This window comes from Mus musculus, chromosome 2, assembly GCF_000001635.26.
Source record: "Mus musculus strain C57BL/6J chromosome 2, GRCm38.p6 C57BL/6J".
NCBI classification, from domain to species: domain Eukaryota; kingdom Metazoa; phylum Chordata; class Mammalia; order Rodentia; family Muridae; genus Mus; species Mus musculus.
The window spans coordinates 145,689,951-145,708,919 of NC_000068.7; the positions used below are offsets into that span (position 1 = coordinate 145,689,951).

The 18,969-nt window shown below is 44.5% G+C and overlaps 1 long non-coding RNA gene across 1 annotated transcript in view; it reads left to right on the plus strand.

Moving 5' to 3' along the window:
• The first annotated feature begins 11,244 nt into the window (after positions 1–11,244).
• BC039771 (cDNA sequence BC039771) overlaps positions 11,245–18,969 on the plus strand; it is a 52,478-nt gene continuing 44,753 nt past the window's right edge. The window contains exon 1 of the long non-coding RNA NR_033220.1: positions 11,245–11,372. This is a non-coding gene — a long non-coding RNA (cDNA sequence BC039771). The remainder of the gene's footprint in view (positions 11,373–18,969) is intronic.

The following is an 18,969-nucleotide window of genomic DNA, read 5'->3' on the forward strand; positions in this document are numbered from 1 at the left end:
CTGTTTCTGAGGTCACAGCTCCTTGACGATTATTTTAGCTTCAAATAATCAATGTACCCATTTGGCCAACTTTGAGGGGTCAGTACTTAACCCCTTCATGTGCAGGAAAACTCCAGACGCTTTGGTGTTGTCTGTAACCAGTTTCAGGAATTATCTGGCCGTCTGGGAATGTACTCCCTGTATGAGGAAATGCTTGAAGTGGATTGAGAAGTTTGTCTATCAGAGAAGGCAAGGATTTTAGCCTGGCCTTGGCCTCCTTTCTCAGTGGGTGGAAGATGGATTGTTGTTTAAGGGGCCTCAGCTCAGTGGGAGGGCTTGGGGGAGGGGGAGTTCTGGAGATCCCATTTCTGCCCCAGGAATCCCTTTTACTCCTCATCCCACCGGGCCTCTGCTTCCGGCCACTTCCTCTGTTGGCCCCTGAAATGAAAGCCTGGAATCTGAGTCAGAGGAGCAATGATGGCATGGTGGCAGAGGCTAGCCTAAAGTCTTGCTTTTAGAAGAACAGGGAGGTCTCTGTATTCTGCACACAATTTCTACCCAACCCAGCACCAGAGATTTTAAAACTACATACTCCAGTTACTTAAACCTCATCAGGGGATTTAACAGGCCTTTAAAGTTTATTGATTAAGTGTGACCTCACCACTTCAGGTTCTATGAAATAGTATTTAAAGCTGTACCTTCAAGTTAACTAGCCCTCTTTCCTCAGAGCAGAATGGGCACCGTTACTCTTTCTCAAACTCTATATTAGTTTCTGGTTGAGAAAATAGAATAAATAGAAGACTTCATGTTCACATGAAACCTTTAATATTCTGGTATTTTCATTCATTCATTCATTCATTCATTCATTCATTCATTCATTCATTCAAAGGTTACATGAATAACCAAACAGAATGTTCAAGTTCTTTCCTTTTGACATTCCCAACTTTATTTTTGGATTCTTTATAATCAAAATTTGCACTCCTGGAGCTAATCTGATTTACTTGAATTTTGAGAATCTCAGAACATATGACCAGTTAATTACGTGGTCTAACTGGGGTATGATTTCTTTCCACATTTATAGAAAATCCTAGAGAGGCAATACTGTTAGAGAAGCTGCGTTTGCAAAGGGGCAAAGAGCATGCCTTTGGGGGCTATCTGAATATCTCTTTATTTGCTTGGTTTCCTGTATGGGAAATTGGAGGGAGACCCACGGGAGTCAACACATGCTAACTGGGGAAATAGATGTCTCCCTTTCAGGTTCTTAGTCTTGTTTATAAAAGAATCTAGGAATAGACTCAAAAGGAAATTTGAGGGTTGTCGCTACCGTCTCCGACCATCAGAAAAGAAGCGACGAAATCGACGTCCTTCTCAAGGCAGTTTATTCAGGAACTTCACAAATGTGTAGGAAAAAGAATCCCCCGACCTCTCTCGGCCATCCCCCTTTATCCCCTCCAGTCCACACCCCCTCACCCCAGTCCACGTAGGCACAGTTCATTGGCTCAGGACTATATTCACATCATCCGATCTTACTTCGTGGTGCATCTGCACAATGCAGCTCAAGGTACGTGGTTATCTTGAGGAATATGAGGAAGTCAGGTGCCAGGCATAAGACTTGGCAGCAGTCCCAGGAGCCATCTTGGGGCCTCAGCCACACCCACTCCTCACAGAGGGTAATTCCATTCAAGTTTAAAAGAAAAACCCTGTTGGGTTGTTGTCTCAGCAGCTGCCCCCCAAAGGAGCTAGAGAAGAGGAAGAGAAAAGGCCATGCTATCTGAATGAGGTCTGGGGTCAGCCACAGGGTGGACCAGCAGCCTCCTGGAGAGGAGGAACGCTCTAGAGAAAGAGTGAGGCCACAGAGTTGGGAAAGCTTGCTTAGAGAAGAGATCAAAAGGGACAGGAAGAAGAAGGTTGCTTTTCCTGAGCAATTCAGAAGAGCAGCCAACTGATGGTGCTGCCAGCCCGTGGCTGTGTGTGCTACTGCGAAAGGAGTTGGGAACCCTCGAGGGAGGCGCGGATTGTCTTAAAGGGCTGCTTGTTCCCCCTATCTCTTTAGAATGGCTTTAGGTGAACTGGCCTTCCCAAGGGGTGGTCTTTTGGCCGGGTGATTATTAGCCTACCTCTATGGGTTACCAACTTCTGTGTTTTGAGCACCTTGGAATGGTACATCTCCACCCAGGCCAGAGAAGTAGATGTTTCCTAATGGGCCTCAACCAAGTCCTGGTCACAGCTACTGTAACACTTGGACAGGAGAGCTGAAGTCTTCAAATGAAGAAGACACACTTTTAACAGGCTTGCCAGTATACACCTTTTAGTCCAATGAGCAGTGGAGAGAGGCAGGGAGAGGTAGGCAGGTCTCTGAGTTTGAGGCCAGCCTGGTCTACATAGAAATTCCAGGTAGGCAAGGCTACATAGTGAAACCTAGTCCTTTATTGTTAAGGTTTATTTATTTATTTTATGTATTTGAGTACACCATTGCTCTCTTCAGACACAACAGAAGAGGGCATCAGATCCCATTACAGATGGCTGTGAGCCACCATGTGGTTGCTGGGAATTGAATTCAGGACCTCTGGAAGGGCAGTCACATCACCCAACTTTACAGAAAAGTATATTGAATCTGAAAAAATCAAGTAAATGCAGTTTCCTTCATGGAGCACCCTTAGGTTTGGTGTGTCTTAGACCATGGAAGGAACTTAGCCTGCTTAATTCCCTGGGTGTTGGAGGGGTCCCCACACTGTTTTGTGATGTAAGTGCCTTGTTCCCCCACTTCCCAGATGGAAACTTCCCAGTGAGCAAAATCGCCAAGAGCTTGGGTGAACTCCTTCCAGATTGCAAGCATAGGACATGGAGGTGCAACTAGGGCTGATGGCCACAAAGGCTGGCTCAGAAGCCCAGGGTGGACTTCCCCTGACACTTCCTAGTGTGCGGGCCCCATGAGTTCTTTTTGAGGATGCATTTGTGATTTATGCATAGAAAGCACTTACCTGGGATCTGGGGTTCACCAGTTAGGCTAGGCTGGCTGGCCAACGAGCCCCAAGAGTCTTCACCACGTTTCCACTTCCTCAGCAGTGGGATCGCAGGCACACACCTTCATGCCCAGCTTTTCCCATAGGTGCTGGATCCTCGTGTCATGCAACAGACTCTGGGCTGACTGAGCTATTTCCCAAGTCACGTGTGTATGTGTGCAGGTGTACATATGTGCGTGTATTTGTGTGTGTGCAGAAAAGTTCACTTGCTGGAAAGATCTTACTTGTCTTTCTGAGGGTCAGGCTTATTTCATCTAATGTGATATCCAGTTCTGTCTGCTTTTCTACAAGAGACATAATTTCATTGTTCTTTATGGAGCAGATAAACTTCTATTGCCTATCTATGTACCACATTTTCCTTATCCACTCATCCACTGATTGACAACTAAAGTGGTTCTATGTCTTGGCAGGTTTGACTCATGCTGCAGTGGCTGTGGATGTACAAGCATCCCTGTGGTATGCTGAGTTAGAGGCCTTCGGGTACATACCCAAGAGGGATCGCTTTATCAAATGGTAGTTTTGTTTCCCACTTTTAGAGGAACAGACATTTGTGTCACTGGGGAATCCAAGGTTCCTTTCTGCATTCTTAGACTTACTGATAAGAGAATTTTACAATGGACTCAGCAAGGAGTTGACATTTTTAATAAAGTTTGAAAGGAAAACAGTGGGGCAGGAGAGCTGTGAACCTTGGCAGCTTTGGGGAGGACAACGAAGGAGAACCAGAAAAGAGTCACATCCTTTTAAGTACAAGAGCATGTTCAGCATGTTCAGCATGTTCAGCAATGGAGGTCAGAGAGCAACTGGAGCATAGGACAGGAGGGGAGATTCATGGAACCAATGAGAAAGCCCAGCGTCAGGGAACACGTGCTTGGCTTTTACCCAGAAGCTGAAAAAGATAAAGAGAAGGCAAAGCTTGCTCGGTGTCCCCAAACAAAAGGACACATGGTTAGAAGTAGAGTCTTATTTTAAAAAGGGAAACTATTGGAAGTCTTAATGGCACACACCTTCAATCCCCTAGTGCAGGGCGGAGGCAGGGGCAGGCTGATGTCTGTGAGATCAAGACCATCCTGGTCTATGCATTGAGTTCCGAGACAGTCACTTGGTGGTGAGATCCAGTTTCACTAAAGGAAGGGATGTACTCCAGAGAATATCATTAGGCTGCTGAGCCGAGGGGAAAGCCCCCAGAGAGTTGGGCCACAGGCTGCACAGCCCTTTGTGAGACATTTCTAAGGTATCCGTTTCTCCTGTTTGTATAGCTCTGGATTTCTTGCGTTTGTTCTGTTCCTTAGGTGAGGCCCAGGTAGGGAAGGGCTGCCAGTCTTTCTCTGTCAACTGATTTCTTTGGTATGTTCATCTTAACGTGTCAGTCTGGTAGTTCCCACTGTTCGTCCACACTGCACCTCTGAAGGGATTCCAGGTTCTAGATACAGCGTCATGTGTCACGTGTCTCGTTAGCGTCCTAAGTCCCAAGTGTATGCAGTTTATCGTTATGGCAAATCACAGGTCACCATCAGACCCTCTGGGCTTTCCTATCTTCCTCTGGGATACCTGGTTCTATGATACGCTGACTTCAAAGGATTTACACAAGGCTCTGGTGGTCCTCGCTGTCCAGCCTCAGCATTTCCATACTGATTTTCACAGAGGCAGCACAAGCTCACAGTCCCGCCAGCAGTGCATAAAGGTTTCTCTTTGCCCACAGGCTTAGCAGCATTGGTTGTTCTTTTCTGGATGGTAGCCATTCCGACTGGGGTAAAATGGAAGTGGAATCTCAGGGTAAATTTGATTGCATTTCTCTGATGGCTAAGGATAATTGACCATTTATAGTTCTTTTGAAAACGGTTCGGCAGATTTTTCCATTTATGTTTATATGAAGGTTTTGAGTTTTAATTTCTGGAGAACTCACTATGTAGACCAGGCTAGCTTCAAACTCACAGAGATCCATCTGTGTCTGCCTTCCTAGTGCTGGGATTAATGGCATGCGTCACTATACCTGCCTATGAAGTTCTTTATATATTTAGATATTAATCACCCATCTGATGTATATATGACAGACATGTTCTTCTAGGCGATCTCTTCACTCTACTGATTGTTGCCTTAGCTGCTCAAAAGGTTTTTTGTTTGGTTGGTTGATTTTTGTTCTGTTTTTTTTTTTCTCTCTGAGACAAGGTCTCTTTATGCAGTCTTGGGTATCCTGAAATTCACTACAAAGTCCAGGCTGGCCTTGTACTCAGAAATCCTCCTGTCGCTGCCCCTGGAGTGCTGGGATTAAAGTTATACACCATAACACACAACTGTTATTGTCATTGCTATACAAAAGCCTTTTAGTTTCAAGTACTCCCATTGGTCAAATCTTGTTATTATTTTCTGAGCTATCCGAGCACTCAGAAACCCCTTGCCCAGCCTGTATCTTACAGTGTCACACTGTGTCTTCCACTAGCAATTTCAGCATTGTAGATCCTACACTAAACTCTTAGGGCCATTTGGAGTTGATTTCCGTGTAGGATTTCTATTCAGGGGCTCGTGTGTTTCCACATCAACTTTAGGATTGTTCTGTCCCATGGTGTGATGGATGTCGGGGATTTTGAAGGGATGTGTTGGATATGTGCATTGCTTTTGATAATAGCCATCTTCACAATATTAATTCTGCTGATGCATGAGCATGGTGGGGGTCTTTCTTTTTCTGGTGTGTTCCTAATTTTTGTTTCTTTACTATTTTACAGTTTTTTAACGTGGAATTATTTTACCTCCTTGGATGAGTTATATATAGTCATTTTATTTTTGTATTTTGTAAATGGCATTTTTCTCTGATTTTGTTCTCGGTAAGCTTATTGTTGGTATGTTGAAAAACTACTGCTTAAAAACCAAAACCAAACCCTTCATGTGTATGTCTGTATGGTATGTGTGCATGTGTGTATGGGTGCTTGCATGTTTGTGAGTGCACACGTATATGCAGGTTCTCGTGTGTGTGTGTAGAGGCCAAGGTTAACATACAGGGTCTTTCTTAACAATGCTCCGTCTTATGAATTGAATAAGACTTCCAATTGAACCTTCAATCTGCTGATAAGCTGGCCTGCCTGTGTAAAGCATGGGGCTTGTCTACACCGCCCCTACTCTAGAATCATGACACGGAGACCTCATATATTTGTTAGCAGCTTCTGGACACTAAGCTGGACAGATTCTGATCTATTCTAACCCAGCTATATGCTGGCCTGGCCTGGGAATCTGATCTATTCTAACCCAGCTATACACTGGCCTGGCCTAGTTCCCACCACTTCCCCACCGCGTGGTGTTACCTGCCAGCTCAGGTTCCCTCTGGTACCTCCTACTTCTTTCAGGTCCTCAAGGAGTCTCCTGTGTGTCCACCTCTCCTCTCTCTACCTGGGACTCCCTTCCTGGGATCAAGAGATCTTCTGTAACTCCCCTCTCCAGCTCTGATCAGCTCGTTATTAACCAATCTGAGAATGATGGAGAACAGTTTTACAAACTACTGAGTCATTTCCAGACTGCACCCAGATCTCTAGGTACAGAAATCAGCATGTGAATACAGTCCACAGGAACGTCACCCATCAAGGTAGTTTCTGCCTTCTGAGCTCTAGGACTGCAGGCCGGCCGCTGTGCCCACCAGGTATCTACTTCTGTTGTGGGAACTTAAACTCCAGTCCTCGTACTTGCACAACGGGCCCTTTAACCACTGAGCCATCTCCTTAGTCCAAAGCTTCTGAGTTCTATGTGGTGGTTTCATATTCTGATAAATATGTTATTGAAAGTATTTATCAGCTTTGAGGTGTTTTGGTTAGTCAGGAACTGTCCTTTAAGTATAGGGGCATGTTGTCTTCAAATGTAGATAGTTTTGAGTTCTTCTTTTTTCCATTCCCACTGCTTTTGTGTCTTTCTCTTGTCTTATTGCTCTTTGTTAAACCCTGAAGCACGATGCTGAGTGGAAGAGGGGAGGGCAGAGACAGCTCTCTCATTCCTGATTTTAGAGGAAAGGCTTTCCGCACTCAGTGTGATGTTGGGACGGGTTTACTGTGGTTTTATTATATTAAGGTAGATTATTTCTGTTCCTAGCTTTCCCCGGGGATTTTAGAGTTCTCAGTCCCAATGGCAGGAAACTCTATCTCCAGTGGGTAGCACTAGAAAATGGGGTACTTGTTGACCTCAGACTCTTGACTGTCAGGACTTTGCAGTTATCCTCAGGTGACAGGCGCTAAGCTCTGAAGACAGGGCTACTACCTAGTGCACCCTTCTCTCTCTGAGATGATCCTCTGTCCCGTTGCTTTAGCTCCTCAGGATGTCTGTATCCAGCCTTCTTCCCCTCGGTGGTTGCCTTCCATGCTGTCTTCCCTCTGACCATGCGACAGGTTGTCTCCAGGCACCCTGACTTGTTACTGTTCCTGGCTCTTAGGCCCCCAGTGCACATCCGTGTTCAACAACAGGTTCCCTTTCAAGATGGCCCATTCCAGCCGAGCTTCTGCAGAACGCAGCTCCCACCTGTCCTGGTGCCCTTGTTCTGTCACATCAGAGCACAACAAATGACATTAGAGTTGTACCTGAAAAACATTTTCTGTGTTTAACTGGATTTCCAATAATGTGTCTTTCTCAAATGAAACCCTCCATCTTTCAATTCATTCAATATGCATTTCCAGAGAAGGTGCCGTTATCGAGCTTTTGCCCACAGACTGCAAAGCCCCTCACCTCACCGCCCCTACCCCACCCGAGGACCTGTTCATCTTGACCATTGCTCATAGAGGCTCTCCACCAGGACTTTCTGAGGACCTTCCCTGGGACTCCAAGTCTTTGGGCTTCACATCCAAAGCTGAGTCTTGTTCTTGCCCAGTTTGGATGGGTTTCCAGTTTGACATCTATCTTGCTACCTCTGCCCTTAGGGATTTCAGTCCAAGTGAGGATCTGGGAGGCTAGAGGCAAGGGTCCAAATGAGAGCTGTCTTCATCCAAGTCCCCTCTCGAAGCAACCCTGAACAAGGATAGTAGGAAGTGGTTTACATAGGGATGGATTCCAGGAGCCCTTGGGGATGTTGATGTGAGATAGGAGGGAAGTGGTCTTGGGGAGGAGGTTGTGAATCATGAGAACCACGTCCTGCTCATCTGAGACTGGGAGAGTGTGGAGATGGTCTTCATGGACCATCTCCCTCAGTCATAAGATGAAGGCTATTGGAGGTGGAGGGCGGGGCGGGGTGATGCCAGGTACTTCGGACCCACTGAAAGAGCCAGGGACAAATGCAGATACTGGCAGTGTGACACAGTCTCATCCACATTGTTTGCTGTGGGGCTGAGGCTCCAGGTTAACTCATGACATGCTGTCTTGTGTCTGAGCCATATGGCCCTAGTTAGCTATGTTCAACATTTACAAATGTCTCCTTTTTCAAAGAGAGTTTGAAAGTCAGATGTAGGACTCCTGTTAACTCCTTTAGCCTTCGATTTTTTATTCCAGGGGAAAAAAAAAGATGCCTTCAAGGGATTCCACTTTTGAGACAGGACTGTTCTCTGTCTTGGCAATGGCTGGTGAAATTAAAGAATTTTGGCTTTCAGTATGCTTTAGTGGTCAGAAAGGATTTTAAACAATTCTGTACACATACACACGAATGTGCGTTATTATAAAAAGTTACTTATTTAGAACCTTATATATATATATTACTGTACAGTTGACTCTCCATACTGGCCAGTTTTACTTGGATCTAATAATTTGAATAACTTTGGATAGAAAATATTTGATATTAGAGAGATGGCTCAGTGGTTAAGAGCATTGACTGCTCTCACAGAGGGCCAGAGTTTGACTTCCAGTACCAGCATGGCCAGTTCACAACCATCTGTAACTCCAGTTCCAGGGGACCTGACACCCTCTTTTGGTTTCTGAGGGTCTTGCACAGACATAAATGCAGTCAAAACACCCAGGCACATAAAATAATTAAAAATGCATTAAAAAGAAAAAGAGGTCTTTATTGAATGTGCATGGAGTTCTGATTTTCCCCTAAGCAGCAGAGCATAGTAACTGGTCATGTAGTGTTGTATTGTATCAGTGTTGTATTGTATCAGTGTTGTATTGTATCAGTGTTGTGTTGTATCAGTGTTGTATTGTATCAGTGTTGTATTGTATCAGTGTTGAATTGTATCAGTGTTGTATTGTATCAGTGTTGTATTGTATCAGTGTTGTATTGTGTCAGTGTTGTATTGTATCAGTTCTAAATCCTCTAGAGGTGGTGTAAGTTGCACAGGAGAATGTATAGATTATATGGAGGGCAGCATTTATGTAAGAGTTTTGGCAATGTGAGTTTTGGTAACTTGTAGGGCCCTGGGACCTGCCTAAGGTTCCTAAGGATGCCAAACTAAGAAATACTTGTATAGTGTTGAGCAAATAGGCTTGGGGTAATGATATTCTTAAGTGCATTAAATGGCATTTTTATTATTTTGGCGTATAAAACTCTGAGTTGGAGTAGAAGTATGGCCTATGTCACCTTGATCTAGAAAGAGAGCAAATATTGTAATCATTTATATACCCCCCTCAGCATTGTGAAGAAACAGAATTCTACAAACTTCAGATCCCCTGTTTGAGTCCAGCTAGGAGCCCAGGTGAGACCTGGCAGGCTCAGAAGCCTGTGGGAGCATTGAGTGGAGGACACGAGTGTGCAGAGGCTGGGCGAGACAGCACAGGCTACACCAACTGTCAAAGATGAGTCTCATCCTGAGGAAGGGGACTCTGGGAGAGATGGAGGGTGCTAGGAACACTTGCCTCTGGAAACTTTGTGATGTTGAGAAAGTCAGCAAAAGAGATAAAATGGAGGATCCTGAAGAAAGCAAAGGGCATCCCAACAGAGGGCAGACGACCCTGAGAGCAGACCCAACTGATAAAGAAATGACACCATTTTAACACTAGAGGGCGTGCTTGAATCAGGAAACCCAGTCAGCCACCCAGGCGCTGCCCTTGCTTGCACCGGATCTAACTAATGGTCAGAAAAGAAATGTGGTGCAAACCCAGGAAGCAGAAGTGTACTAAGCAGAGCTACAGCCTGAAGAAAATAGAGTTTGAAAGTCAAAGCATTTCCCATCATAAATGTTGTTATCATCTCTTAGGTGTAAACACACACACACAATATCAATCTTTCCCCCCCCCCCCCCCAAGGGAGGCTACAGAGAGAACTCTGTGGTTAAATTCTCTTTCAGAGGATCCAGGTTTGATTCCCAGCACCCAGGGAGCAGTTCACAACCATCTGTAATTCCAGTTCCAGGGCGTGTAAGGTCCTCCCCAAGTGTCCAACATGCAAGTGCTGCACAGACATACATGCAGGCAAAACACTCAGACACATAAAATGGTGATGATAATAATGGACTTAGAAAGGAAAAATGAGAGTGGATTTATAGTCCTCTTGTATGTGGGACTTTGCAGTTGTTGTTAACCTTGGGCTGTGGGGCCGAGAGTAGTTTTCCAATAGAGTTGAACAGCAGCCACCATCCAGCCTAGGTGTTCTCCTGGCCACTGGCCCATCAAGATGAAAAGTCTTAGCTATTGCCCCTCAAGCCTATGGGGCTTTGTGTCTACTTGTACCTGCTAGGATGGAAGAGGAATTTTGCCACATTTCTTCTGAGGATAAATTGAAAAGGAAAAGATCCAGTGATGTCCCTTCTGCTTCCTGGTTCATTCTTCTTACATCTGTGAGCTGCATCCTCTAAGCAGTTAGGTTGTTCCGAGGCCACCATGCTATGAGGAAGCCAACCTTAGCCAGAGAGGCCGATGACAAAGTCCGAGCTACATGGAGAAGCGACCTACTGCTTGCCAGCTGCCAGGCCATGCCTCCTCTCACCCCCCAACCCCACATTCTAACTCCAGCTACCATCTGGCCATGGCCTCATCCGACACTCTCAGCCAGAACTGCTCTGCTAAATTCTTCTGGAATTCCAGACCCTGAGAAACCATGGCAATAAGGAAATGAGTATTGTTTTAAGCCACCGAGTCTTGTGGTCTTATTACACAACAATGGATAATTAGGATGAATAAATCCTTAAGGAATAAAAACGAGTTCCAGAGAAAAACAGCAGCTTTACTTAACAACCTTTTATGTTCGTTTTTTGTTTTGGACAGTTCTCGAAGAAGCTGACAGTACAGAACATGTCGATTTTGGAGAAGAATTATGTCCTTCTTTGACTTGGCTTATAAACTAACCTTTCCCCTGAAGAAGAATTGAGATATTTTTAAATGACTTCCTTTTCCTTTTGTCTTTCTGTTTTGTAGCTGGGAAGGTTTAACTCTCCATGGCTTTTGGCAAAAGATGTGGGACAGATTGTTAGAACCATTCACTACGTCCATGCCTGAGACAAAGGTGAAAGGATGCAGGAATCTGTAGTACATTGCACAGAGGTATGACTGATTGGTTTCTTCCAGACTGGATGTGAGATTTACTACTGAACAAAATTCGGTAGGGTATAGGTGAGCATAGTAGAAGCCCTTGGTTATGCAGGGCCCACCACTTCTCCAAGAGGCTGCAGTTGAGGACATCTTTGACTCCATAGCTTGCTGGAACAAACCACTTCTCAGCCGCCTCGTCTTCAAATTCATCTACATTAAACTTAGTGAAGCCCCGCCTCTTTGAGATGTAGATCTTCCAGCAGCTAGGGAAATGGAACTTGGTTCTAGGCGGGTCCTTAATCGTATGTTCTTTAGAATGTGGCTTGGTGCAGATGGATATGATGACCCAGCAGATGTGAACCCTGGCCACTGTGCCTTGGGGCTTCTCAGAGGCATGCACACCTGTCTGGAGCCTAGAGTCGGGACAGCGTTGAGATTAGAGACAAGAATAACTGCCAGGAAATTGTCTCAAAGGTCCCTTAGGAAAGCAGACTGTGTAACTACCCATGTGGGCAGTGCTGGCAAGTTTTGCTGCCAACTTTAGATGCAACCAGCGTGCTAATCCCAAGGAAACACTTCCCTGAGCAAGTTGCCTCTGAGGCCCAGGGAACCCCTTCAAGTTAGGCATCCTCACAGGATGGAGCCTCCGATGGGTAGAGCTTTGCCCTCCGGACTCCTTTTGCCTTGTCTCAGGACAGTGCAGGGGGTTCTGTGGCATTAATTGCTTTAATAATCTCACTTGCTCTCTCAGCGCCGTCTGAATGCCCTCTTGGCTTCAACTTACTTCTGCTAAATAAGTTAGTGTGTAACTTTTACATTCCATTTCACTCTTGTTCTAAGGACGCAGGCATAATTAAGGCAGCTTCTTGATCGAAATATTATGTAAATGACCCCTATTCCCGGTCCTGGTGGGATCCCTGCTTGCCACTCAACGTTGGTTTTACCTTACCAGTGATTAACACCTGCTATAAAGCTAGATAATTACAACTAGCTGATTTCCTCATACCAACACCTGTACCTTCAGACATCTTCCCTGGGGTTTCAGTGGCCTGCTCTCTGAAAATGTCTTTGTCACCTTTTGTCTATTGCTCCAATCTGTTTTCTCCTGCGGGGTCACCAGAGTGACAGGGACATTTGACCTAAGTCGTCATGTCCTTCTCATTCACTTCATTCTGCCTGTAGCATCCTCTGGTGCTGAGGTCCAGTCTCCACTTTTATCTTTGATGAGAAAGAAATCTCTTCCATCTTAAGTGCTGGCACAGGATTCCTCACCTCCAGTCTCAAATTGCCCCTCCTCCAATTTCAATCTCTTGGTCCCAGACAAACCTCTTCATGTTACAGACCAAGAATAATTCCATTTCAATGAGAAAGGAACCTTTTTTTTTCTTTTTTGAAACAAACCATTTCAGTAGCTATCAAACCTGTTTTTCTAAATATGGCCACATCTTTTGTTTCTGTACACTTTTGGATGGTTCAGGTTTATCACAGTCTTATTAAGAGCGGCACCCAGAATTTCTGAGCAGAATGTCAGAGAGTGGCCTGGACTCTTTTGACCTTTAGCTTCCTCATTGTTAATGTTCCATTTTCTGGATACAGTGTTATCAATAGATTGTGATTCCACAGCCATCTCTTGGGTGCCTCAGTCTAGATCTTCCATGGAGCCACAGTCGGCTCATTCAAAAACGAAATGGTTGCCCACACTGACACCAGTCCCTCCAGACTTAATGAGGCCAGTAGGTCAGTAGGTCAGAGTGCCTGTATCTCATATCTAGATCCCAGGCCTTATGACCTAGGAAGGGTTGGATAGTTTTCTTTTCTCCCTTCATTATCTATTTGAGGATATGAGTTTTAGGGTAGAGAATTTTTTATTCTGACAGAATTAGCCATTTGTTTCCAGTAATTTTTCAACCAATGTTGGGCTTTTCAAGTTCAACTCACCTTTCCCCAAATGTAATAAATTATCCCCTTGCCTCACACCTCCTCCTGAAAACCACATCTGTCCCCTTCTCCTCGGGTCTGGAGCAGTTGGCTATAGCTTCCATTCTCTAGGTTGAGTCAGTAGGTTCAGGCCCCTGTCACGTGACCTAAGTATTTCTTCTGCCTCTAGTGCCCTATCCGGATCAGATTGTCAGTGATCAGTGTAGATGTGCAGTCATTTGCCCAGTCCCCATCTGGCTTATCTTTCCATGGTAATCCCCAGCCAGGTTCCTGGGGCTGACTGGCAGCAGACAGTACTTTTGTTTTTCTTTCCAGCCACACCCTCTCTTAGCCAACCTGTTCTGACTATGTGAAATGCCTTTCCCCACCATACCCCAGCCAAAACAGCACCCATCTTTTATGTCCCTGGGAAATGGCCCATGTCTAAAACAGAACTCCATTTGTGTTCTTGTAGTGTCCAGCATAGAGTCTGAACAGAGACAACTGGGGTACTGGTTAAACTGAGCAAACAAATAAATTTCTTATTCTATTTCTTTACTTATAAAGATGGAATTAGAAATGATTGAAAAATCCCTAAGAATCAGGTGTACTGACAAATGCCTTTAATTCCAGTACTTGGGATCCAGGGGCAGGTGGATCTCTGTGAGTTCAAGGTCAATGTGGTCTGCATAGTGAGTTCCAAGACATCCAGAGCTACATAGTGAGTGAGACCCTGTCTCAAAAAACAAACAAACAAACAAAAACCCCCCAAAAAAAACAAAACAAAAACAACAACAACAACAACAACAAATCCTGACCATTCTTGAGTATATTGATACAAAATTCAATTCTCAAAGAAAATAAGAGATAGTTTATTCAAGAGTCAACATGAATGGCTGTGTTCCAGAAATGCAGATTTAAGTTAACCCAAACGTCATGTTCCAACATGGGAAAAGTTTTATGAAGGTTTTATAGCAAGAGAGCAAAAAATAAAATCATAAACCAAGATATATTTAAAAATGTATTGGTAGAGGGGTTGGAGAGATTGCTCGGAGGTCAATAGTACTCAGTGTTCTTGCAGGGGCTATGGGTCTGATTTTTAGCATTCACATGGCAATTTAGTACCACCATCTTTAACTCCAAGTCCAGAGGATCTGACACCCTTTTCTGGCCTCCTTGGGCACTGCCTACATATGGCACACAGATACATATCCAGGAGAGACACTCATTATATGAAATAAAAATACATAAATCTAAAAAATAAAATAAAATTTGGCAGAACTAGATATGGTGGCTCAGACCTTTAATCTCACCACTCAGGAGGCAGAGGCAGGCAGATCTCTGTGAGCTACATACACAGTGAGACCATATCTTTGAAAACTGGTAGGAACAGAAGAGTTATAACAGCAGAAAAGAGGGAGAATCTACTTATAGGCCCCAGTTGCTATCTGACGGCATTTGTAAGCCTTCAGGTCTGTGAATGCTAGAGATCTGCTTCTATATTCCAAAGAGCTTTTAGGTCAAACACAGAAGTGAACAGCAAGTGACTCTTTGGAATGGATCACCAGGTTTCTTTATCCTGTTATATTGTGTCCATTTCAGACAATAGATAAGAGATACAAAGTTTTCCAAAGTTGCCAGAAATGTTCCTTTTCGGAATTATGCAGAACTATTATCTTCGTTCCTTCTGTAACATTGAAAAGGAAAAGTGCATTTCCTCCTTTCCTTCCTCGGCCACTTTCTTCTAGAGATATGGCCAGAGAAGGTGACAGGGTCAAGCTGACAGTGCGAGGAGGAAGAGGAAGCCCCCGAGGAAAGACCTTCTGAGTAGGAGCTGCTGGGACGTTTTCTATAGCATGCGTGCTTGATGTCCCCTTATGTTTATGCCTCATCTATGGGCAGCTAACCCAATCCCAAGCTTAATAGCCAATTTTACAGTCTAGTTTTACAAGGTGTGTACAGGGCCAGAAAAATGGCTGAATGGATAAAGTCACTTGCTACAAAGCCATGGGCCCACTTGGTGGAAGGAGAGTTGTGCTCAGACCTCCATGTGTTCCCGTTCTGTTCCCTCACCCACAGTGGCATGATTGCTGAGCTCAGGACCGATGGCCTGAGAGGAAGCGTGAGTCTGGAAAGGCCAGGGGTAATGAGCCCTCAGGCAGTGGGGGGGACAGGCTTCAGTGAGAGGATTCCTTTAATTTGGGGGAACAAAGGCTATTTAAACCTTTTGGGATTGCATGGGGGCCTTAGGGAGCCAGGGTGCTGGGGATGTTTCATTTGCATAAGAAGAAAATCTGGGTGCTGCTAGACATGACCTTACAGAGGAAAGGAAGTTTAGCCTGGTTGCTGCTGTGCCTGCAGCCTCCTCTGGTGTGAGCAAAGGTTGGGGTTGCAGGACATGCAGGCCTGGGGCAGGGGAAGGAGTGGTCCCATTCCTACCATTCTTGAGACAAAATTTCTGGGATTGGACATGGCCTGACTGTACTCCTACTCCAGACCAGCTCCTCCTGCCTCCACAGTTCTATGGCCCTACACACATGCCTCTACTTGTGTATACACACAACCAACCAACAAGCAAATATTTACAAAATTAAAATGTGAAAGTCTGGAGAGATCCAAGCATGGTGGCACTCACACACACACACACACACACACACACACACACACACACACACACACATACACATACACAATCTGTCACAAGTTTGAGATACATGAGATGTTCAGGTCAGCCAGGGCAATCTTGTTGAGACTGTCTCAACAAACAAAACAAAATAAAGAGAACATTCGAGTATGTAAAATGTTTTAGAACATTAATCAAATAATGGCAGAAAGCTTAGAGTATAACTCCGTGAAATTTAAGCAAGAGTAGGTAGACTCCATCATGGTCATCAGAGGAATCACGTGGGTGAGACAAACTTCACAGAATAATCATCATGTGAGTAATACATGCCGAGGAAGGTACTAAGCTCTGGGTATGCAGGGCAGCGGAGGTTCACAGAGTGAGGAGGCGTGGATGGGATTAGGGAAGAACAGATGAGAACAGTGACGGGTCCCTATAGGAGACAAGGGTGGGCATCAAGGTGACTGATTTTACAGAGGACATCTGGGCTTTGCTGCCAACCAGTCCCTGGCATTGCTCAGGTCTCACATCTTCCAGCTACGGAACAATGGCATAAGACTACAAGTTCCTAGACTGCAGGTTGGTTTAAGAAAGAAAAAGGTTCAACATTGTTCCCGTTCATCACTTAATAAAGGGTCTTAAAGGGTAAATAGATGGTAAGAGAAGGTGGCAGCAGAGGGTAAGGTGTTAGGGGCCAGATAGCATCTCTCTGTGTGTGTGCCAGAATGTGTTCAGAATAGGCCATTGTGGATATGGCATGTGTGTATTCAGGAAATAGCATTGGGTGAGTGTTTTTGAGGGAATTTCTGCATGTGTGTTCGTGTTCAGAAGATAACATAGAGGGGTGTGTGTGTGTGTGTGTGTGTGTGTGTTAAAAATGTAGCAAATACCCCAGCCCAGCCAAAGGAGACTGAGGTCCAGAAAAGCTTTGAGGATAATGACAGAGCAGCCATGACACTGTCCAATAGAAATGAAGTGTGAAGAACATATGCAAATTTATACTTTTTGTTAAATCACATGTTAAAAGGCTAAACATAGTTAATTTGATAAGATACTTAATACTAAATTTCCAGGTATTTCAACTTGATAAATATGAACATGTGTTATTGAGGTAATTCATGGTTTGATTTGTTTTTTTTTAACTCCAAAATATGTAAAGTCTCTATTTGCTGTATATGTCTATTTGGACAGCAAAAGTTCAAGTGACAAAAGCCACCTAGGACTGTTGTACGACCCTGACACACAGGATTCTAACTCTGGCAGTAGTCACTTAGTTTTTCTCTGAATATTATGTTTCCTCTAACCTTTGACTAGGGATTAAATGGTGCTGTGGTATGGATCGTGAGTGTCCCAAGGGCCTCAAGTTAAGGTTTGTCCCCACAGGGTGATATGTTTAGAGGCAATAGACTCTATAGGAAGTGGGGCCTCCTGAGAGGTCCTTAGGTCACTGCTGGTGTGTCCTTAAGGAGGTGAGGGACACTGGCCCCCCACCCCCATCTTTATGTTCTCTACAGTGAGGACTGTGGTTTGGCTCTGCCGGGTGGGTCCTCAAAGCTTAAGGAGCTGCTTCACCACAGGGTGAAAGCCACAGGTCACCTGATTGTGGACGGAAGCATCCAGAACTGTGAGCCAAGACTTTCTAAAGTTATTGGGGTGTTTTTTATAGTAACAGAAAACTTTCCCAAGGGGGGGGCTCACCCTCTCTAAGAAAAAGGGGAGGGACCAGTGGGGGGAAGGATTTGTAAGGGTGGGACTGGGGGGGGCTGTGATTGAATGAATTGAAAATAAATGAAAGAATAAAAAACTAAAGGCACTGCTGCTCCTCCAGAGGACTCGGGTGTGCTTTCCAGCCCTCTGATGGCGGCTCCCAACCATCTAACTTCACTTCTAAGGAATCCAGTACATGGAATCAAAATACTCATTTATATGAAATAAAAATAAAGGTTAAATTTTAAAAAGAGTGAAAACTAAGACATTGGTAGGACCTTTTCTAATACAATTAATTTAAACAGACAAAAACCCAACAAACAAAACCAGAAAATGAAAAGACAGGGTGGTTAGGAGGGGTGTAAGAGGCTTAATTCTAAGAAGAAAAGGCTCCAAAGATGTTGGGAGCTCATGAAACAGCCTTTAACCCTTTCTGATGCTTAGAAATCTTGTGGCAAAACAATAGCAACAAACAAACAAACAACCTGCTTTACTTAGTGCAATTCCATACTTCTTAGTTAAGTGTATGGAACAATTGTTAAATTCAGGAGTCCAGATTTTGTAGGAAAATCTGTGAGGAAGGCTAAGCAAGCTAGATTTGCATCCCAAATCATGGTTGCTATGGAATTTCTAGGAAGTGTATACACAGAATTACGAGTGAATAGATTCTTAAACTAAGCCAGTACAAAGATGTGGCCTACACATGCAGATGCCATGGGCAGTGTTTGGTACCAACAGAAACTTGGCGACATAAGATAGAACGGACCTATCTAACTTTACTTTTGTAGGGGAACCAGTTATTTAATCCATTACCTGATGCTGTCACAGAATATCCTAGCTGGATAATTTATACGAAATGGAGGTTTATTAACTCATGCTTCTAGAGACTGAGATGTCCAGGAGTCAGAGGCTAGCCTAGCATCTGGTTGGTGTCTACTGGAACTCTTTTTACTTCATTGTAACCTGATAGATGGCATCCATGAGTTGGGTAGCTGTGGTAGAGAGATCTCGCCTGTATAAACAAAGCCACTCTGCCTGAAAATCCACTAAGCCATGAATGGAGCATCTCAGGACACAGTCAGAGTCCAGAGGCCCCACCTCTGAACACTGGTTTTAGGAAGTAAGTGTCCAGTATATTGGCTTTCAGGAGCACCTTCAAACCACGCCAGCAACAGACCTAAGGCCCTCGCTGATGGCATCCAGAGTCAGCAAGTATGAGATGTGATAAAAAGAATTGTTAGACACCTTCTCTAGAGCAGCTTTTCAAAAACCACTGATCCTGCCGTCTGCCTGTGAAAGCATTCAGCCAGCTTAATCACGCTCAGTAACAGTGAACGATGGGCCATAATTTTTAGGTGACTT